The sequence below is a fragment of the Alligator mississippiensis genome, chromosome 13 (assembly GCF_030867095.1).
Source record: "Alligator mississippiensis isolate rAllMis1 chromosome 13, rAllMis1, whole genome shotgun sequence".
NCBI classification, from domain to species: domain Eukaryota; kingdom Metazoa; phylum Chordata; order Crocodylia; family Alligatoridae; genus Alligator; species Alligator mississippiensis.
This window is the reverse complement of record NC_081836.1, coordinates 54,705,299-54,728,078: the sequence shown is the minus strand read 5'-3', so window position 1 is coordinate 54,728,078 and position 22,780 is coordinate 54,705,299. Positions and strand designations below refer to the sequence as shown.

Genomic DNA, 22,780 nt, shown 5'->3' with positions numbered 1-22,780 from the left:
CTCTTCCTTTGCTGCTTTCGTCTTCGAAAACGGCCGTGGACGCGAACAGGCGTCTCCCGGTCTCACCTGGCGGAGGTGCAGCATGTCTCTTGCGCCGATTCCCGGGCACCGGCTCGCTTCCCCGCCGGCCCCCGGCCAGCTGGCTCGGTCTCGGCCTCCATGAAGACCGTAGCAGCCTCGAGCACAGCTTCCGAGCGCAGACCCACGGGGTCCCGGGACGGGGACCGACAGGCCAGACGGGTGCGGAGATCACCTGCTTCCAATCTGAAGACACCCTGCCGCTGAAGCTAGGAGCCCGTGGCCACGGGCCCCGTGTCCTCTGCGTGGATAAGCCGCTGGCTTGGAAGTGGAGGACCCAGCCCCGGGTCAAATCCTGGTCCCGAGCGAGGGGCCTGGTCACTGGGAACAGAAGTGTGTGAGGGACAGCCGGGCTTCCCGCAGCTTTCCTGACCGCCGCCGGCAGGAACTGCTTTCTCGCAGATAACTTTTCTAGTTAAAACCACACGCTGAACTCTCTGCCCGGGGCTAACACCACCCTTGGCCAAAGCGCCTTGCCCGTACAGGTTGGGGGAACCACGCAGGGAGGGACTGTGTTTAAACAGGCACGATCCTTCTCTGGCTCAAGCACAGCCTCCCTCTCCCATGTCATGCCCCCTTCCTGTTTTTGCCACGAAGAAAGGGAGGGTTCGGGACCTCCACCTGCAGAAACCCTCCTCTCGTGGTGCAAGCAGGGTGTCACGGGACTGGGGTGTCCGCTGGCTCGCTCTGCGACCTCATGCAATTCCCGCGACCTCTCTGTGCCTCGGTTTCCCCCACTGTAAAGGGAGGATAACACTCATTTACTCTTTGAGACCCTCCAACGAGAGGTGCAGATGGGGCCTGATCCAGCCAAGTGCTCGGTGCTTCTTGAAGGGAGCAGGGAGCTCGCAGTTCACGCTGAAAGTCTGGAGTCGGGCAATGCCAAGGCTAAATTCAGCTCTTCTGCATCATCCCTCGCACCCACCAGGATCAGCGAGCGCTTGGCTTCATGAGACAACTGCGTCGTTTGGCCCTCGGTTCCTAGTACTATTATTGTTCATGATAAATGGCTCCCAGTAAAAAAAGAGAGCCCGCCGGCTGTCTGTAGTATCCCTCTCTGCCGCCTTTCGCAGCCCGCCGCCTGACTCCCCCAACAGACAGCAAACAAGGCCAATGCTATATGGCACCGTACCTGCTGTTTGAATGTCAACACCTCATTTATATGTCTTGATTGGCCCTGATCAGCCATGCTGTGCTTCACCTGATTGCTGGATGCCAGCAAGGCGTGTCGCCGCAGCCTTCAGATTGTAATTTCCTTTAATTGGGCATCTAATTCCAAGCAAAGAAAGAAGAAACTCTCTGTTTTGAAACACGAAAGGACGGTGCGTTCATAATAACCACCCCACCGCTGCTACCAGGGGCTGGCACGCGAGGAAGCCATCAGCACCGTGGGGCGAGGAAATCCTCTTCCCCAGCCCCGGTAGGAAATGGCTGGCTAGCCTAGCGATGGCTGTACCCTCGCATGAGTTATGAGCTCGTTTGCCAACCTGTGGATTCGATAAATTTGCTCTCCCTCTTGGACCATTACGCAGCCCTCCGTTTGTGTCACGCTTGCCTGTGCTCCTTCCCTCGCACGTTCGAGCAAACCGCTGAGGCTGAAATTTCAATTAAGAAAGAGAAATAATTACCCACCGCTCCATATTTCCTCTAAAATGGTAGCCAATGCCAGTAAGCAGAGTCATCGCTGCCTGGGCGCTCTGGCATGTCGGAAGGGGCCGGGACGAGTGACATTTACAGGGATAATTCCACCCGACAGGCGGCTTGCCAACAGCAACCATTTACAAAGCGCAGAAACCGGGAGCGGGCACCGGCGCTGCCGGGCTGTGGGAGGCGCTTGGGGAAAGAGAGATGCTTGCCCCCTTCGAAACAGCCTGGGCCGCGAGTCAGAGGCCCCGGATCCCCCCACCTGAGCTCCCCTTCTCCGCATAGCTGCTCCTCGGACTCGGCCGGCATCGTTTTGGCCCCCGGTGGAGGCTGCTCCTTTGCCTGCCTGACAAAGCAGCGTCGTGCTTTGAACCATCTGTGACGTGGCAGAAACCTCCCGACATGGCCCCCGGGAGCCGGGCGATGGGTTCATGCAGTCATCCTTTGGGTCTGCAGACCGCGAGCCCTACACCTGGCAGGGGATCACCAGTGCCGACGAGCCGGCCGCTCTCTCCCGCATCCCGATGTATTCCCGTTCGGACACCTCCGCGCATTTTGCCAGGGTGGACGGTCGCCTGGAGCTGCAGGGGGTCGCTGGAGAAGCGCTGGCAGCGCTGTGCATGGCATCAGCCTGGAATAACCGGAGATGCTGCAGCCCTCGAGGCAGGTGCATGAGGGTGGGGGCAGAATGAGACCTGGCCAGGAGCTACAGGGGCGCTATCTGCTCCAGAGCGTGCAGGAGAGGCAGGAGCTCGCCAGGTTGCGGCTGATGCTGTGATGAGAACTGTAGCTTCCTAGGAACGCCTTTGTACTTGCTCACTGGCAGGTACGAATTAATAAGAGTTATCTTAAGAGGGCAAGAAAGAGGACAGCAAGCGCAGGACATGGAAGAAAGCAAGCTCCCAGGTTCTTACCATTGGGTGCAAACCCTTTGCACGAGGATTTTGGCAATTCCCACAGTTTTGCCTCCCCATAATCGGCCCTTGGGACCTACAAACGGAAGGAACCGTGAAGCCGGGCGCTGCTTCGCTCCGGTCTCCCACGCCGCGAGCGCTGCAACGGGACAGTGGCAACGTGCAGCAGTCCGGTGGTCCTCGACAAACGCTCCCCACCCCAGGAAAACCACTGCCAGGGTGGAGGGATCCTGCCAAGAGCTGTCGCTAGGCTCATCCGAACGGTCCTTTGTTTTCTCTGGAGCTACAGCACGTCCTTCTGCCAAGTGCGCGTCCCTGCAAAGGCCCACACTCCACGCCAGCCTCCAGAGGAGGATTAAGCAGCAAGGAGAACTGCGCCATGACCTTTATTTTTCTCGCGCATCCAAGAGTCGCACAGGCCTGCTCTTCCAGCAATGCCAGCCTTGATTCTCATGTCACTGAAGTCAAAGCTCCTGCTGGCTTCCATTGTGCAGGATTCAGCGCCGAGGTTGCCATAAATATGCACTGGCTTGGCCCACGGACTGTGACAATGGGCCCTGCAGACACGACAGGCAGCGAGACGCAGAAGTGCTCCCGCCGCACGGCAGCTCCACTGAAATTTGCCTGTGATAGCGTGTGCTCCGGTAGCATCGGCCAGGTGAATAATAATTATGCTTTGTGCTTCTGCAGTCCTCGTCGTCCGTGGATTTCAAGGCACATTGCAAATGCTAGCACTGCCACCACACTCCCTCGATCCTGAGAATCCGATGGCCTCCGAGTCATAGTTCAGCACCCCCCACCCGAAAAATGGTGCAAAACTCACACGGGTTTTCCTAAATGTAATACGTTAGGTTCTTTTTTAAATTTGCCTTCCTGGTTTTGAGCCTCCCAGCTCACGTTTGCAAGCTCTTTGCATGACCGCAAGGACTAGAAACACTTTAGTCTTTCCAATCAGAACCCAGGATCTCCGGTCATCCCGGGACTCCAGGGGCTGGAGCTGTCAGAAAACCACCAAATGCTGTGAGCGTCACAATAAAGTCATGAGCGTGGGGACCACAGCCGTCCCCGCCTGGGGACAAGAAGAGCCAGGAAGGGAGCTGGGCCTCTTGGCTGTCTGCACTACAAGTGCACCCGTCCTCCCGTGGAAGGAGAGCGAGGAGGGACCACAGGCCTCTCACCGAGCCCTGCGCTGCTGGAAGGCGGCAGGCCACGGCCACGCTCGCGCCTGCAGAAGCTGCCCGGCAAAAACGCGTCATCTGCTCCGAGTACAGCGTGCACGTTCGGGAGGAGAATGCAATGGCGCTTTCAGCTGCATCGAAAAATGCACAGCTCATGAAGTCCGCCCGTCTCCTGCAGCTGAAACCAAAGCACTGCTTCAGGAAGTTGAATTGCAGTTCCTCCGCTTGACTGCCGGTCCAGTGTGGAGGTGACTTAAATTGGATGACAGCCACAGAGGACAGCTCTTCGTGCCCTGACGGATCCATCCCTTACCACCGCGGCTAAGTGCAGGAGAGTCGTTATAGTTTTCACCCCTCCTTCAAATGATAATTTATGACCCCTGACCCACTCCCCCTTCTAAATCAACCTGATCAATAGAGAAATCAGACAATCCTTTTAAGAAACGAGCTCATCTGATCCTTCCAGCTAATGATCTCTGCTCTTCTTACAACTGCTTGCAGATCTGTGGCACAGGCTGCCGAGGAAGGGAAAAAAGGGAACGGCGAAAACCTCAAGGCCAGATTCTGCTCTCGGTTAGGCGGGGAAGGACTCCACCGCAATCCCGATTCACGCTGGCACGTCTGGGAGGAGAAGCTAGCTCCCTCCCTCCTGAAAATAAGCCCTCAGGCTCTGCTGATCTGTCGGGGGCTGGTCTGAAAGCGCAGCAAACCTTCTCTCGGTTGCTAACTGCTGAGTTACAGACTGCCAGAAACCACTTGCTCCTCAAATCTGCGTCTTAATGAATCTCTCGGTCCCTCCTGGAAACAAAAGGGAACTTTCCCTTCTAATGGCCAGGCACACCTTTGATCCTGTTCCCTCCAGCTCAGCAAAATGAAACCCCTCTGGATGACTTTGCACCGGGTCCCCTGCAAAGAAAACCCAACTAAAAAAGAAAAGAAAAAAGCCCTGTCGCCAAGCTGGGCTTCAGCTGCTTGATCTCGGTGCCTACAGCTGCAAACGAAGCACCACCCAGGTTGGAAAGCCAGGACCTGGCGCGCCGCCTTTCTGCTCTGGATGTCATAAAGGATCTCTAAAGGAGGGAAGATTTCCCCTTGTGAGGAAGAGCACTGCTAGTCCACATCCTCACAGCCCAAATTGCAGAGCCTGCGAACCCTGCTCGCTCTCCCTGGGCCCTTTCCCATCGCTCGGTCGTGGTAGCACAAGGTGACGGGAACATCTACGCTCTGTCCACGTGCTATCCACGCCGGTTTTGCTAAAGGGGAAACGTGGACGGCGTGAGACGGACACTTCGGGACCATCCAAGAAAACCCATGACTGTACGCCTCCCCAGTCGGTCTCCATATGGCTTTACTGTCTACAGCAGCATTTATATCGAACCAGCCAAGTAAGAGGGTTAAAACCAGCTAAGAGGAATGCATCACGCAACCCTTTAAGTCTTCAAAGTAAATCAGCTCCTGAAATGATTGCGCTCGGGAGCCAAGCGTCCCTCTGCTTCTTTGAATGCGCGGTGGCTGGGTGATTTTTTTTTCCCCCCTGACATTTATTGTGCTGCCGGAAAGCCGTCCAAAGGAACAGCTTTTTTCCCCCCCCCCTCGTATGTGGATGGTATCAGTTTCTCACCCTGGAGCGTTTGTGCAGGGATTTCACTTAGGACCAGAGCAATATGCAAATGGACAAGAGCCCGGCTAATTCCAGAAACCCCAATAATTAACCCCCGTATCGCCCCACCCAGGGCTCCACGCTGCCAGCCGCTGGGCCGGGGTCGGATTCGGCAGCCCCGCGAGGAGCGCAACGTGGCTGCCGACTCCAACCGACGGCAGCAGGAGCAGGCCCCCCGTCCCTTCTCCTCCCGAGAATCTCTCCTGCCAGGTGCTAAGTGCTCTCAATCCTGCCTGACATCAATGGAGCCGAAGGGGCTCTGCAGCACGCAGAAGCGTTTAACATTTTTTCCAGGGTTCAGCCTATCGCGTACACATTAGAGCCCAAGCCACTACCCACTTCATTCCCTAAATCCCCCCTGCGGATTCAGCCAGGCGCACGGTTCTTTTTCCGTTCTGCTGTGCGGCGTTGCTCTGAGCTCTTAAACAGCAGAGGTTTTTCCAGCCAAGATGTGGCTGCCTTTAAGCCAGGAGGGAACCGAAGCAGGCACCAGGAATTTCTGAAGCTGTTCCTGGGCTGAAAGGGGCTCTGCAAATGGACCCTGGTGCTGCAGTCCCTTTTGCCCAAAGGCAAGGCAGGCCTGTTGGCACTATCTTTAGGAGCATCACTTTGCTGACCTAAGCCCCGTGCGCGCAGGGATAAGCAGAGGGACGATGCTTCCAGAGTACTGAAGAAGCAAGTTGCATTTTCATGACGCCTTCATTTTTGCTAAACCTCCTTTTGCATTTCTCCTTGGCGTCCAGCAGCGTTATCCTGAGGTTCCTTGCTTCATTGCTGGAGCAGGGCCCTCTGTCCATGTTTGTACAGCACCGGACACAAAAAGGCCACGATGTGGACTCAGACCTCTGTGCAGAACAAGTGCTGTGCCAATGCTGAGCTGGGGTGTGCCAAACTACCCATCCTGCAGGGTCAGGATCAGCCCTTCTCTGGGTTTAGGAGGGGAAAAGACTCCAGGGCCGTGTCCACATGTGGTGTGGATGTGTGGTTCCCCAGGGACAACTAGCAGTGGTGCACCTGTCCACGGGGACGCCCATGCCATGCACGCTCTGGCGCGTGGCAAGTTACCCCGGGGGCAGTAGGGGAGGCTGGGGCCACCTGGGGTCTTGGGGGGATCCCAGGGCTGCAGCAGTGGTGATCCTGCCACGTGGAGCCTGGCGGGCAACCACAGCATGGCTATGGCTGGCTCGGATCTGGTTTTGGGTGGCGCACGCTGCACCCACGTGCGCCACTCCACCTCTTTTTCTCTGGGGGTGTTTCCCACCCCCGCCTCGGCAGCATGGAGAACAACTGAACGTGCAGTATTGGTGCCGCAGATGTGTCTGGACACGGCCCAGGAGATCACGTTACCTACATTTGAAGGGGAAATTTCTTAGGGTTTGTGTGTGGTGGGGAGGTATCAAGTGCCGGAGCTTATTCCAAGTCAATGGCTATCTACACCCCTACCGGGGCAGCCCCACAGCCCCCAGCACTGGCCCAGACCGGGTCTCTCCAGGTCCGTCCCTTTACACGCTACCTGCTCTAAGTACGTCTCTCTCTTCCTTCCCTCTCCATGCTGGCTTGTTTTCATCTCCTCTCTCCCCCTTCCTCCTCCCCTGGCCGGCATGCTCTCTTATCTCTGTCCCATTCCCTCTTTGTCTTCGTGCTTTGTTTCACTGGTGGCATCAGTCCTTGTGCAGAAGCCAGACAATAAATGGAGGCTGTTAAAGCCAAACAGCTACCTTCTTAAAATCTGATACAGCACAATACGGGGCAGGACTCTTCTGTGGCTCACATCACAATAGTCACAGTGAATTACAGGGTATTAGACGACTGTACTGTTGTGTGTCTCGTATAGCAGCAGTCACGGTGAAGGCCATGGTATTACAGGACTATACTGTTCTATAGATCATATAGTAATAGTCATGGTGAAGGACACGGGATTAGAGGCCCAGGCAGTGCTGTAGTTTATAGAGCGGCAGCCATGGGGGAGGACGCGGGCGCTCCGTGGCCCGTATCTCACCGTGGTCACGGTGAAGGCTGCGGTGTCGTAGGGTCATATGCCAACCTTCCCATGTGCCTGCGGTCAGCGCAGTGTCCGGACAGGAGCTAAGCATTTCTTTCAGCAGCCCGAAGGCAGCAACACTGTGTTCAAAACCTGCTCTTTGCTACCCAATTGACCTTCTGATCTGCATTTATACCGAGGCCTTGTCTTCCTGGGGACACTGCCTAGCGCGGCTGGTCCAGCATCCTCCGCGCAGACATGACTCCAGAATAAAAAGGGACTCAATTCTGGAACCAATCACTCTGCTCATGAGGCAGAATAATTACTCTGGAATAAAAGCACCTTTGCGCGGAAGCAGGGTTTGCACATGGGGAGCTCTTCCAGAACAGCTTATTCCTCATTAAGCATTCTGCTCCCTTTCCCTTTGCAGACAAGCCCTGAAGCTATTTTACACCACTCTGCCACCAGTTTTGATGTTCGCTCTCTGGCCCCTTTCCACTGCTGGAAGGGTGTAAAGAGGCTTCGGTTTAAATCCGAATCAGGTCGGCAACACTTAAACTTCTCCCCAGCTCCGATAGCTGGGCCAACTGTTCTATACAAATGCAGGCAGCAAGCACCAGCACAAGTTTTAGTCACTACCATAAATGCAGCAAAAAAAAGGTATCCCCTGGTGAGACATCAAGCAGTGACTAACAATGGAGATGCAATTAGAGGGAAGGAAGCAGATTCTGACTGTAAAAGAGGAAGGGGAAAAAAATGAAAAGCACGAGAAAGAAAAAAGGAGAAAAAGAGCCCTTGAGGGGTTTGCTGAGGATGATATTCCAAATGAAAATGAGCCTAGCCCACTCGCATCCCAGATTCGATGTGGGTGTAACGCCGCTGAGCTAAACAGAGTAGTGCCCACTTGCACCCGGCCTCAGCTTGGCCCCCCAGCAGTCCTGGCACAGACAAAACTCCCACTGCACTCACCCGGAGCACTGCTTGCATCGAGGCTGTCGGCATAGGGCCAAATCCTTTCGTGTAGCAATTCACACCCGCACACGCTCTTCTATACACCCCCTGTTTATAAATCTACCCTGTTAAACACTTCTCGGTGGTGGATGTGGCAGAAATCGTGTCTGCCTTGACATATTTACGTGCCTTTACATTACTTTGGCACAAGTGCTCAAGCCGTCCATGATTTTTCACTTTGCCCGACCACTTGGGTATAACACAGCCGCATCAAACCCATTTAAATAACTCTTGTTTCAAGACGGCAGTGTTCCAGATTATTCCCTACCTACCAAGCACGAACCCTGGGCCAAATTGATCTCCAGCACATCCCTGCCGACTCCAAGGCGCTCGCGCTAGACTTTGGCTCGTTCTTTCAAACTAAACCTGCAGATCCCGTTTATAAATACACGCCGACACAACTAGCACTCGTGGGTCTGTACCCGCAGCCTTTGGATACCGCACCATTCATTTCTTATTTCCTTTCATGCTTGTGGCGAAGCGATAGATCGGCTTTTTGACGTGGCTAATCTATGGAGGACGGGGCTTCTCTGTCCACGCGCAATCTCGCAGCAGGCAAAGAGGATCTCCATCACGATCTAGTCATCCTGAATTAGTCGGTGGATCCTTCTGCAGGCGGATCTCCTTGGAGACCGACGGGTAGAAGCTCCTCTACAATTCCCATTTGTCAGGAGAGGCCAGCCCCCCCAACCCTTCCCGCCAGCATGTCTTCAGTCTTGAAAGCTGCATTAAAGGAAGAACTCCTTGATCTTTTGCCTTGACTTTTTGCTAAGACTGAGATGCACCAGAGGGAGATAGGTTTTTTCTTTAACCATTAGAGACCACCTTCTCCACTGCGCAGGCTGGGCAGGCAAGAAGAGAAAACCCGGATTTTTTTCCCCCTCCCGTGATGCAAAGGTTGTGGGCACCTTCTCCCCAGCCCAGCCGTCCCCTGGGGCAGGGAGGTGACAGGCTCACCTCTATCAAGTCATGAGTATCGCCGCGGGGAGACACAGCCTACTGGAGGCCGGGGGCAGAGGAGGTCCGGCACCGTGCCCTTTGCCTGGTTCCTAATCCCACCTCCCTTTTCTAGTCCAAGGGCTGTGGGCAGAGGGCGAGGTCCGTCTGTCTGCCTGCCTCTAAGTGCAAGCGTGATGCAGGAACTTCGCCGGCATTGACTGACACTGCAATTATCGATTGTCGGCTACACGGGCGCGCGCGCGCTTGCCTTCCCCCTCTTCTCACTTGTTTTCTTATGTGCAGCAGAGTGCTAGTCTTCAGAGACTGCGCTGTAAAAGGCTGAGACTGACAGAGCGTCAAGATATCCACTGCCCGGGGCTTTTAACGATCGCTGGGGGGGAGCGGGAAGTGTCCTGCTCCAACGACAAGTGCTGGGCTATCTCCAGATTCCCCCCTGAGTCAAGGAGACACACTCCAGCCACAAGAAGCCTCTTCCTCTTGGTCTCAGCCTGCCTTGGAGCTTTCTGAAGATCTCGAGATGTTGAGGAGACCTTGCAAACTGGTGGCCTCTGTGCAATGGCAACAGATGCTCCCAGACGTCCAAAGCCAAGGTCTCTCCACGTCCTGCCCTCCCGCGGCTCTTCCCCCGGGGCATCTCGCAGGCTGCGACCCATCTCGGAGTCTAAGGAAACGTGACGCTGCCCGCCGCGGGCGGAGGAGCCGAGGTGCATGCCAGCCAAGCACGGCCACCTCGCGAGTTGGAGCCGAGGCTAGGGCAGAAGCCACACACTGAGACTCCTCCGACTCTCCCTGCACCAACCACAGATCTGGGGCCAAATCCTGGACGCGGAGTCAGTCCGGGTCCGGGCATTAGCCTCAGTGGAATCCAGCTTGGCCCTTTGCCTTGAATTTGGTTTTAATCGAAAGACTGGGATCCAAAGCTGCCGGGCTGCTGAAAGAAAGACACCTTTGCCCAGAAAGCCTGTGCCATCGGCTTGCCTGTCTGGAAGAGGCAGGGTGCTCATGAGACATCAAAGGTCTGCCTTAAATAGCCAACCCCATCCCAAGCTCTCCTAGTCCCTGCCCCTCCAAGACACAGCCCCCTTTTCCCTTCAAGGACGGACAGGTAGACTTCAGCCTCCAGGGCAGGAGCGCTGTCCAGGGTTTAGCACAGACCACTGGGACCCAGGACTCTGGGATCCCTTGGGTTGACCACTCGTTCGGCATGTGACTTCTGGCAAGGGTTACCCCTTCTCCACGAGCATCAGCCCTGCCAGACAGAACAAGGGTGGTCCGCTGCTTGGCGGTCCTAGCTCTGCACTGTTATTTGTGCAGCAGCGCCTGCAATAAAGCCCAATGGCACCAGCGCAGGTGTCGAGACCTCAGAGTGGGAGGGAAGAGATCAGTGAGCAAGAGCCTGTAGTTTTTGATCCACCACCATCTTTTCTGTAAGTGCTCGGGAGCCCAGGGTAGGTGTTTTAAGCCTGTCTCTCTGCACGGTTTCCTAGCCACCCTTCCTCCATGCATTCGCACACCCACCTTCCCTCTCCTCTCGCCATATGGATCAAGTCTGCAGTCCTGTCAATGGCTAATGACACAGAGCTGATTGCTCTCCTTTTTTCATACCTATCTTCATTGCAGCTGCCAAAGGTTTCCAGGGGTGGGAGAAGAGCAGGAGCTGGGTGTAAAGGCTGCAAATCCACCCTGGCTTAGCAGTCACGTCCTCCTGTTTGGGAGAGCCAAGCCAGGCCAGCACAGGGGATGCATGTGCTGTGGCAAATCAGTAGCAATCTCTGGCTAGGACTAGGCATTACTGGGCATTTAAAGGGCTCCTGCTGTCTGCGCCTTGCTGGCCAAAAACACGTTGGATGCCAGGCAGTGCCCGAGAGAGGGGAAAACGGGGAGGCTCAGAGGGAAACGGACTGGGTCACATCAGCTTGAACAAGCATGCAGAAGTCCTCACAGATGCAAGACCAAAGAGACCCTAAACCAAGCAGATGGCAGGGGCAGAAATGGGGGTCCGTGACCGCGTTGGGCACAAAGAGGGCAACCTAGTTCTTGCTCACCCCTGCAACCTAGGGGCTGGCTGAGGGTCAGTCTCAGGGCCAAGGACCACCCAAATGCAGGACAAGTTCAGCCTCAAGCCCTTGCCCCCCCTTCACACCCTTACAAACCCCCTGGCACGCTTGCTACAGAAGCATTGCTGGCCTTGTGCATCTGCATTGCTGGCACAAAGCAGATTTACGGGGGCCCAGGATGTGACGGCACGCACCGAGCACGAGTGCTGCAGCCCACCGGGCCGTAGCTACCCACACCGTCTCTCCCCGTCAGCACCGAGAGAGGCGCGTGCATACAGAAGGGGTTGGCACGCGCGCATGTAACACACCCGCAGTTACCCTGCTGCGACAACCGCACTCCCGACGCACTCCAGACCCCAGGGCTTAGTGCCCTGCTCGCACTAAGGACACCGGGACGCGGCTATTATTAACCCTTCAAGCGCCAGGCCTCTTTGAGCAGCGTCTCTCTGCCTTGAACACGGCAAAAGGAAAACCGCCGAACCTATGCAAATTGAAGGCTGTCGGCATATGGGCTTCCTGCCCAGAGCAGGCACCCTCGTCGTGCCCAGGGCCTTTGTGCTTGCCAGAAGCCCGCGGAGAAGGCCAAAGCGGGGGCTTTATAAATAGAGCTCGTCTCGCACATGCACACGGAAAAACCAAAACAGACCCAGGCATGAATAACAAAAGCAGCGATCAGTAAAGACTATCCCAAGAGGCCGTAAGTTCTTCAATTAGAGCTCTCATTATAGGACTAGAAACTCCACTCTGTCTTCTGTACGGATAACACATTTTTTTTTTCTTTTCAAGGGAAAAAAAAAAAGGCAGGGAGGGGGGTGGAGGAGAGAAGAAGAGCGCTGCATCTTTAATGCAACAGACAGGTCTGCAGAGATTCACTTTGGCTCTTATTTTGACTTTCATCTAAAAGAGCTGCCCTGGGAATCCATTAAGTCCAATTTAAATCGACTCTCCGCCCCCGTGGTTTCTCCCCGCCCTTCCCACCACCCCTGTCTCTCGCCCCCCCGCCGCAGAAACAAACCAAAAAGACAAGCCGGGAGGAGGGCGGAGGGGGATGTTTTTGATTCGGAAAGATGTACTCCAAGGAGTCCAGCCCTCCCAAGGCACTTCACAGATTTTTATTTCTACACAAATAAATAACATCCAAGAGCGCGGCGGCTCCATTCAGATAAAGTCTCCGAGCCAGGACCAGAACCGTCACGTTTTTCTGCCTGATAAGGTTTCCAAGTCGGTGGATTCAAACTCGACTTTTGCTCCCCACCCCCTTTCTGATTTGGCTTTTTTCTCTCCCTCTCTCTCTCCTTCTTTTGATTTTTTTGTCCCCGGTGTTATAGACTGCTCCATTACAACACCAGCCTGCCAAGTCTGATTGGAAATGATCTCCTAAGACCCCTCTTTTCCCCCGCCACTTTCCCAGTTGCAAAAATCATCCCTTGCATTCAAAAAGCCAGTTCCTGTCTGTGCGCGCACACACACACACGCACACGCACACAAGCCCCAGTGAGCCGCTCAGTAACGATAGAGAACGGACAGACCCCCTCTGCTGTCATGTACTACACGGTCATTCAAGCGCTGCTTCTGTAGTATAAGCACTTTTCCAGTCCCCCCGCCTCCCCTCCACCTCCAACACATCCATTCTGCATTGCATCCTATTCATATGTTTTCAATCATTGCCATTTCGTTATTAAAACAAAAGCTCACGCGTGCACGCACACACACACATGCACATACATGCACACACACACACACACACACACAATCTGCCTCTGGAAAGTGAATCCTATTCACCAGGGCTGTGCAAGTTGTTGGGGGGGTGTGGAGGGGGGGGCTGTTTGTTTTCTTAATGTCAGCAGATGATTTGGGTCTAAATTTGCCAGGGGAGGAAGGGAGCAGGAGGGGACGTGAACATCTCGTGGAGGGGGATTCGAAATGCACAGCCAGATGTGCAAATCCGGAGATTACTCGCATCTCTGCTAGAGCAATTTTTCTGGCCAGCGAGCCCGACACGCGCCAAATCAAAGGACCGACACACACCAAGCCTGCAATTCCCCCGTGAAGATGACAGCAAAAATAGCACAACCCTGGGTCTCCTCAACGACGGAACTTTTTCAAGTCGAAAAACACGCACGTCAAGAACCGTACCATTTAAAAACCCTCCCGTTGAATGACTCCAGGTCTACGTTCATCCCCGACCCCAACATCATCATCATTCCAACTTCAGCAAAGTGGTAGCCAAGACCAGGGAAACGAGCAGCTCCCTTACACACGCGCGCGCACCGACCCACACGCACACGCACGGACCCACACGCAGACAGCCCCGAGTTTAACAGGCAAGTCGCAAGGCATTTCTGAATTTGCGGCAAATTTCTTTGCTACTTCTGGCAAAGCAAAACAAAACCCAAGTGGTGCAAGCAGTGCACGCACACGCACACACGCGTGCACACACACACACACACACACTCTGCAACGCCAGTCGTACGCTGCCGTTTCAATAGGAAAGGCACACACGGATAGCAAGTTGCACAACAGGAAAATAAATTGGGGAGGGGGAGATGGAAAAAAAGCTTTTACGTTACCGAAGAACATGCCACGGCTCCCTCAATGAGAAAGGCACCGAGACAGAACAATACCTGCAATGTTTCTTGCTCTCCTCTGTCTCTCCTGCTGTCTCTCTCTCTCTCCTCCTCTTCCAGAACACAGTAGCCAGATTAGATCCTTAGAAAAAAAAATGTGAGAAATAGCACAATTTTTGCTTTTTTTTTTTTTTGCTTTTTTTTTTTTTTGCTTTTTTTTTTTTTTTTGCTGTTCTTTCAGCAACCCTGCGGAGCTCCTTCAGTAGCCATTATTCATGGACCACTAGGGGATATAAGGTAATTAGAAACGGCCCCGTCGCATCCAGCCTGAAAATGCGATGCCAGTGGTAGGAGTGGTGTGGGGGGGTTTGGCTGCAGGCTCCACAGCAGACAGGAGCTGGGGGGAGAGGTGAGGGCTGGGGGCGGCGGGGAAGGCGAGGAGAGCAGTGGGTGGCTTGTCCGCTCGCACAATCCAGACGTCAGAGAACTCAGGAGAGGTCCGGAGATGCTGAGGGACCGGTGCTAGTGCGAGGCTGGTGGGGTCGCGAGTTTGTGTTCCTTTATTTCTTTACAGGGATTTGAAGTGGGTTGCAAGCCTGCCATTGCCTGTGTGATCCAGGCTGGGGTGGGGGGGTGAGTGTGAGTCTGTGTGTGCGTGTTTGTGCCAGGAATAGCAATCAGCAGCAGAGGCAGCACACAGAGCACGAAAATGCCATCATGCAGGGTCAACAGAAAACTGCAGACATTTTTTTTTTTTGGCTTAATCCTCTAGAGGAGGGAGAGAGAAAAGGAGGGAGGAGGCTGCTGGTTCCTTTAGAGTTCCTGAATTTTTCTGTCCTCGGTCTCAACCGATTGCATTAAAGGGGGGGGACCCCATAGTCAAACAGGCGTCCCCACCGAAGCACCGGATCCTGCGTGGGAGAGGCGCTGCTCAGTCCTGGGGGCTGCCGGAGGCTTGCACTCCTGAATGCGCGGACTTGGGAGGTGGGCTCCTAAGGTAGCCGGGAAAAGAAAGGAAGAGCGAGGCAGAGAGGGGCGGAGGGAAGAACAGCTCACACCTGCAGCTCTCTGCTCTGCGTAGCCAGCTGCAGCCAAGACAGTGACTGGCAGGAAAAATACAGCGGCTCGGACTCCCAGCCTTGCGTATCTGTTGGGATTTGGGTGGCGGGCGCCTGGCAAATGAGATCTGATGGCAGCTCATCTCCCCGCGCGGTGGCTTTAGGTTGGGGGGGGTTGAGAGATGGGGAGCACGTAACAAAGAGCAGCCCCTTGCCAAGCACGGCTTGCACTGAAAAGGGGGGAGAAAAAATCCCCCCCATGAGAAAAACACAAGGAGGGCAGACGCTCCCAGTGCAGAGGCGGTCGAGGATTCACCTTGAGGATACTTGGCGATGCTCGGAAAAGAGTTTCAAACGCGGAGGAATCACCGTGCCACTGCAGCCCAATGGTCCGCGAAGTCAGGTGTCCTGCCTCCAGCCGTGCCCAGCGCCGGATGCTCCGGAGCAAGGCGTCTCTAAAGCCCTCTGAACACGGCTCCTTGTGTAATCCTCGCCTGGGCGGGGAGGCCTGACCCCAGCCAGGGCTCGGCTTGAGCCCTCAAGAATGGGATGCCACAGCCTTGCTGGCAAACGGACCTCTGATCCCCCCCAACCCTTCGCTAGGCTGTTTGCTTCGGGAATACGGCATGCAGCAAGTTTCCCGGGCTAGTTATACGGCATGTGAAAAAGTTCCTCTGACGCGTTTCCAATGCACTCCCTTTTCTTTTCAGATCCAATCTCCTTGTTCTCGAGTGAGGGGGGAGGGCAAGCAGGGACCTTGGTTTCACTCATCATTATTTTCTCTATTGAGAGATTAAATTCAATCCAGGTATAAGACCGGGTTTTAGAAGAGGGCCGTGGGTTTTGGCCCGGACTTCTACAAGTTCCACCTACCGGCCCAAACCCCTCACCTTCCCCTACCTGCCCTTTCCTTGGAGCTGTTCCCCCAACCGCCTTGTCTGCCTCCTCCCCTAAGCTCACTCCTGCCCCAAAAACCAACCCGGGCGGATGACTCCTAACGCTCTATGAGCACCTCAGGCTCTTCAACCACTTGAGGAGCGCTGGGAGGAAGCTCAGAGCAAAACCTGCTCCAAAAGTTATCAGTTCCTTTCCACCTCTTGTCCTGGAGAGAGAATCTCCTTAGCTGTTAGCAGTCTGGTGCCCATGACACACAACACAGCACTCCCGATTCCACAGGGGAGAAATCAGACAGGTGCTAGCCACTTCAGCATAAAGCTGTTTTCCTGGCCCTGGCATAAGGCTCTTTGGCTTATAACCCTTACGTCACTACTGGGCTCCTTCCCTTTCCTACGATTCTGTTGCAAATCTCACGATTTGGGATTCTTTCCTCTGAAATCCCTAGTTCCTGGGACCATGTGATGCCGAGAGACTCGGCTGCAGGTGCTACTGGGGTTTGTTTTTTTAAGATACATTTCTTGCCCTCATAGTCACGTAGAAAAATTGAAAAGTGAGACCCCAAAAGCCAAAGGCACGTTCCAGGTACCTCATCATTTCCGGCTGCTCGGACTCGGGAGCTCTGCGCGGTCAGGGGTAGCAACGCTGCCCGAGGTTTCTGGCCCAGCTCACCCCGCCGGGTGCAGCTCTAGTAGCTAGCAATGGTCCACCTGCCCGAGTGTAGCTGCGAAGGTTGGTCTCGGGTGAAGACTGCAGGACAAAGCCCTTGCTTAATCGCATCCGTGACTTGATTCCTTGCGCCCGTCAGCCCTGCCAGGAGAGTAAGGAGGGAGGAGCGGGGTTGGGTGGGTTTCCCATGGCTCCAGCAACACAAAATCAGAGGAAACACGGACCTTTTTTTTACTGCCCGGTCCTACCGCAGCGGGGTAAGATGCTTTTGCTGGCTGCGTCTCTCTGTTACCACCAAGCCAATAAAACCACCTGCAAGCTACTCTGCATACAGGGAACAAGGAGGCAGTCCAGAAAGCTGCTCCTTCCCAGCCCTGCTTGGCACGACCCAACTCCTCCTGGCTCCCGGGTCCACACCCAGCTTTGCAGGGCAGAGCTCACTTGGCAAAGGCAAGTCAGAGGCTTCCCTTCAAGTAACATATGCCCGGGAGCAGTGATAACAGAGATAACACCTGCAAGGCCAATTCTCAGGGGGTACAAAAGGGCGCTGGGGCTCTCGCATGCATTGCTCTGTCCTTCTCCAATTGCCTTGGCTGCATCCCCTTGGCCGGCAGAGCTCTTGCTTTCCACTTCCGAGGCACCAAATCCATTCCCCCTCGTTACTCTGGAAAGTGCGAGCTGTTGTAGTCCTTGCACCTCTGCCACTTCACGTCCTCTGGCAGAGTTTACATGCCGATCGAGTTCGCACCGTTTCGTCTGGATTTCAAAGGATTTTTTTTTTAAAGAAACTTTCTGTATATTGTTGGCCTGAATAAACTCCCGTACCTTGCAGTTTAACTGGACCCCTTACTTCTTGCCCCTTTGGATTCCTTAGTTGTGGGCAATATTCGGCCCTCCACTGGCTTTTAACAAAGTACCTTCTGCAGTCTGCAAGCTGATGCGAAGGATTTTCATTTACGAGCTTTGCCCTTCTGGCTCTTTCTAACTGGCCTCTGCATTTTTAAAAAGGCTTGGAGCTTCACATCACAGCGCTAACTCTTTGTACAACTGCATCTGCAAGGACTTCGGCACTCACTCGGGTGTACTGCGTCGTGGTCGGTTGGTCACAAAGTTCGAATACACCTTACTTCTTGGACCAGCTCCTTGGGGGGAGGATAAGTCTTTCCTCTCTGCACAAGCAATTCCTGGAAGCAATGGCTTACGCTCTTGAGAAATTCCCTCTCCAAACCATATGGTGAAGCAGCATTCAGGCAGTTTACACGGAAGCAGCTGAAGTCGCCCCTTTTAACCAATTCTCTAGATTTTATCGACGCGCCGGCTTGTCGCAGCCCTCGGCATTCACCATCGTGTTCTGCCCTGAAGGTCGTTAGTACAACTCCCTGTTCTCGACACCAGGGAATTATATCTACGGGGAGCCAACCTCATGGCTACGCACTTTTTTCCCTTCCAGCAGGCAGCACTGAATCATGTACACGACGCAGCCGTAATACCAGCCCCTCCGTGACCAAACCCGTGACCATCCGGCCCCTGGAGCTAATCGTTGCAGCGACGCTTCGCATCACTCCAGGTTTCAGGAAGGCCGGTTATGTCCCAGCCTTGTCCTGCTCCCCTTTTCCCTTTGAAGCGTCTCTGGGGATGTGCGATCTGTAGACCTTGCCATTGGCCGATTATACGTACCTCCTTCTGCCTTACTTGAGGGGCTCCAAACCCCCTCCTCCAGCCCTCCGCAGCTCATTTCACATCCGACAGGAGTGCTCCTCGGTACTTGCAGCCCTACCCCCAGCTTCTCCAAATTGCCTTCATTTTCTTATGTTGCTGGCAGTCTGGTCCTCCGCTGTGCAAACATCCCCGCCTCTGAGAAGTTCCTCTGTCTAAGCAATGTGGATCCTACCTCTCCGCATCAGCTGCAATGGAGCAAACCTAGCATGGATCCCGAAGTACTTCGGAGGAAGACAGCATCGAGGCCTCTGGTCTCTGCCAGTCTTCCCCGCGGTCCCTTTGCCATCATCGGCGCTGTCGTCTCTCTGCCCCAGCCCTGGGACGCCTGCCCCTGTGCAAGCGAACAGGAGTGTGACGCCCGCTCAAATGTGGGTCCGTTTCTACCTACATGCCTGAGTCTCCTCCACTTGTCCGTAGGAGCTTGCTCCTGATTTACGCCTCAATCAGTGAGAGGAGAATCAGGCCCTTCCTATCAACCAGAACGGAGGAAACGCACCTTTATCGGGAGGCCGGATAAGCCGTCATCTGCAAGTCACAATCATCGTCGCACGCGCGGATGCAATCTCCCGTGACCAGGAGCCTTGCTTTTCCACCAAAAGGGTCTCTCACAATGGCAACCGTCTCTCCGTTCCTCCCTGGTCTCCTTCTGTCGTGACCCAGGCTTCTTCCAGCGGAGCTCTGTGCAAAGTCAGTACCTCGTTTCCATGGAAAGAGTGAGCAGCACGCTCTTCCCAGCGGTTTATTAGAATTCCTTTGACTTCGATGGAGAGTACAGCATGGAGGAAAAGGCTTTAATGTGGGGCTAATGGTGCCCCTGGGAAGTCCAGGAAGGAAATCTCCCCTGGAGAAGAGGAGGCGCGAGGAGAAGGAGGAGAACTTTCAAGACAAAATTCCTGGACAGGTTGAAATTTTTTCACAGAAGCCATCTCAGGCAGCAAGAAATGGAAATGAATGTTTGTTTTATTTTTAACAGATGTTACAAAAGACCTGCCAGTAATTCAGCGAACGATGCAAAACCTAAATCCCACTCACTTTTCCCTGCATGACTTCCATCCCCTCCCTCTCCTCGTCTGTAAGAACGCTTATTTGCATTTAGCAGATCTTTTTTTTTTTCTTAAATGAAGCAATAAAATAACAATCTTAAGCCACTTCATTTCCCGTTTCCTGAAGGCTTTGGTTTCAGTTTAAATCCTCGGGTTGGAGCGGCTATTAATTGTTTTTCATACGTTTCTCTGTCTCCTCGCAAATGCTTCCCCGCTTGGGTAGCTCGCAGTTTTCCTTTACCTTAGCGGGTCCCGAGAGCGACCCTCCCCGGGGCTCCAGGAAGCCAGAATTACAGCACGGCTGGGTCCGGGTTTCACAAGCACGAGCAAAGTTAGACTGGCAACCCTTGGCGGACGCAAATCCCATTGAAGAGGCTGGGGCAGGGGAACGCATGGAGACAGAGATTACACCTAACAATACAGCAAACCAGCCCGGCAGAAGCCAGAAGTGAGTCTCACACCCTCCCTGGCCCCTTCACACCTCTTAAAGAAGCCTAAAAGCCTTGATTCCTGCCAGGAGGGGATTCTCCCCCAGGCAAGCCCTGTGCAAGTTCCCCTGCACAAGGCCTGGTGGCACAGTGCTCAGCACTATGGGGGTTTGGGGCAGTGCCCGGGGCTTGCTGCAGGAGCCCAGAGTGGTGTAAAAACTAAATGATGCTGGTGGCTTCTCCAGCCCCTGGATCCGTCCAGGAAAGCACAAGGCTGGCTTCTTCCATGGACAGATCCAAGTCCTGACTCTCATTCTTGGGTGTCGACCACCTGCCTCTCCCCGGCTTGGTCCCACCGCACCCTACAGAGGAGGTCCTCCGTCATGGATGTGCTGCAGCGCACAACCCTGGTGCACGCTCGAGGTTGCCCACCGGGCTCCTCCAGAATAGCCGCCCCAAACTCCCAGCTTGGAAAGCCAAGGACGGCAGGGTTAAGGTCTCCCCATCTGTCCCATATTGGAGTACTGCAGTGGAGAATAAAGCACACATAGCAGAGAGGGGAATGCAGAGTTCAGGGAACGCCTGCCATCGCTCTAACTCTGTCCCTGCCCTGGGATCGGTACAGCACCGCATCCCTCCCGAAGCCTTCTGCTCATTGCTATGTTTCCTGCCCTTCAGGAACTGCTCCCTGCACCTATCTGCATGAAGCATTGTGCGGCAGCATAGGAACGAGGATGGCTGGTTCGGCTTTGCATCTTCCCAAGCGTGCAACACTCTAGTTTCTAGCTAGGAAGGTTGTGAGAGGTTGGGCTTTACACCCATCACCGTGGCCTTCATGCAGGACTGACCACGGCAAGCTTAATAACCTGGGGAAAATACCGCCACTCGTGGAAGGCCATCTGACCCGGATCTGAAAATGGCCTGGGTCCCAGGTGAGGCATTTGGAGGACAGGTGTCCTGCGGTTGTAACCGCACCTGTGAGAAGGGAGGTGATTGCATGGTGCACATCCTGCAGGTCAGAGAGCAGGAGAGAGAGCCGCCGTTGTCACGAGCTGAGGAGATGAAGTCCTGGAGAAGAAACCAAGCTCCAATGTGCTCTAATTTATACAGGGCTCAGGCTCCTAGGAATGGGGAAGTCTGACAGCTGGCTCTCAAACTAGTGGTTAAATAGTCACAAGGTGAAAATAAAGAAGCCAGAATGCTGGGGAGGGGGTTATTAACATCTGGGAAGGGGAGGAATAACCCCAAGAGCCGTGGCCCCACTCCTCCTTTTGTAAATCCAGCCTCTAGAAGAGCGTGTTGACAAATGCAACTGCGAATACCTGCAAGCAGCTTTCCGCCAAAGTTGATAAGCCGCATACCAACTTCACGTATCCGGGGCGTACACGGATAATGGCTTTCAGCACTCTCAGTGTGCAGTAAGCTCCCAGATCCTGCTGGGAATAGCTCTTAGAGATACCATAGACTTTATTCATGGGAGGTGGGGGCTGCTTTTGCAGAGCAAGGTTTGGACAAAAAACCCAGAAGACAGCTCTGTTTCATTCCTGTGTTGTTAGTTTTGTTGCTGAATTTTGCACTCGCTGCATAGGCACGGGCTCTTCGGGGAATGCAGGATTATCCTCAAAGCTTAGCAAAGAAAGAACCCAAATTTTCCATCACTAACTAAACAGGAAACTTCTGCCCGGCGGAGCTGGAGGTGGGAAAATGGAAGCCACGTCCATTCCCAGGTGACTGAGAAACATTTGATGCTAACTCCGAGCCTGCTCTCTGTCACCGTCTTCGAGACGGCAGGCAGATAGCCATCTGGTAAAGAAGGTTAATGCCAGGCGCGGTCTACATATGCACTGACGATAACCCTTGTTACATGGCAGTAGGAATAAATGCCCAGGAGTGGTTCCCGCATGTTGTGCGCGCTGCCGCTGCCTGAGTGTCTAGAGCACGAGAGTCTGAGCTTGTAAAATCAAAAATCAAAACGCAGAAGAAAAGCCCCATATGGGACCTCATTCATTTTACAAGCCAGTCCAGCTCCGCGTGCAAAACGCGTGCTGTGTCCCAAATCCACATGTGGCTTAAGGTTAAAGGGACACCCGTTAATGTGATGGTGGCACAGCTGTCATTTTGTGGAAAATGCTTTTAAGGGGTTAGGTTTTTCTAGCTGGCTACTCTTCTGATGTATAGTAGGAGGTGTCATCACTAATTGTCTTGGCCCTTTCCACTTAGTCGCATAGGGACTAATGCTTTGAGACACCGAGCACTCTCATCTCCAGTTCAGAGTTAAGGTCACTCAGCACCTCATCGGATCAGGCCCTAATAGGGCAAGGGGTTGAAAGTCTTGCAGCCAGCTGCCTTCCTCTGTTGTTGATGATGATCCTGATACAAAACCTGGCCTGGACTTACTATTTCTGGATCCCTCCTGGCGTGATCTCCTTGCTTTCTCAGCCTCCGAATATAAATGGGCTTGCAAGATGCTGGAGTCCCTCTGAGAGCCCTGCAGCCGGCGCTTGTCAAGCTGGGAGCCTGCGTTTGCTACAAAACCCAGCAGCTCTGATCAGGGAAAAAGAGAGGCTGTTTCTCACCCCCCCTCCACACACACACACACACACTCATAAAATGGAGAGGAATTGATTCGAGAAGCAAATCTCTTTTGTTCTAACCCTGTTACTGTAACTGGATCTCCTCACGTTTCAGCTCAGGAGCCTAAAGCTGATTGCACAGTTTTCATTCCTGCTCGCAGTGCCAGATTGTCACACTCGCACAGGGCTCGGAGAGGGAGAGGGAGAGGGAAAGGGAGCAGAGGAAAAGGGAGCTGTGTCACAGAGAGCATTTTCACCGTGGAGCTTTGCACGAGGGGTGCGTTTCGGTCCTGGGGGGGAGCTGAGCAGAACAGCTGGGGAAGTCCGGGCGGTATCCCACCGCCCC

At 54.2% G+C, this 22,780-nt stretch overlaps 1 protein-coding gene across 5 annotated transcripts in view; it reads right to left on the bottom strand.

Annotated features, from left to right (window-relative positions):
* The window catches only part of RAI1 (retinoic acid induced 1), a 113,131-nt gene that overhangs the window by 56,104 nt on the left and 34,247 nt on the right, over window positions 1-22,780 (bottom strand). For 3 of the 5 annotated variants that reach the window (XM_019494732.2, XM_019494733.2, XM_019494734.2), the window contains exon 2: window positions 14,108-14,192. The exons of 1 other annotated variant lie outside the window; for it this stretch is intronic. The gene's annotated coding sequence lies outside the window, so the exon portion shown is untranslated. Of the gene's footprint in view, window positions 1-14,107 lie in introns of all 5 variants that reach the window. One more of the 5 variants, XM_059716501.1, reaches the window with a different exon arrangement.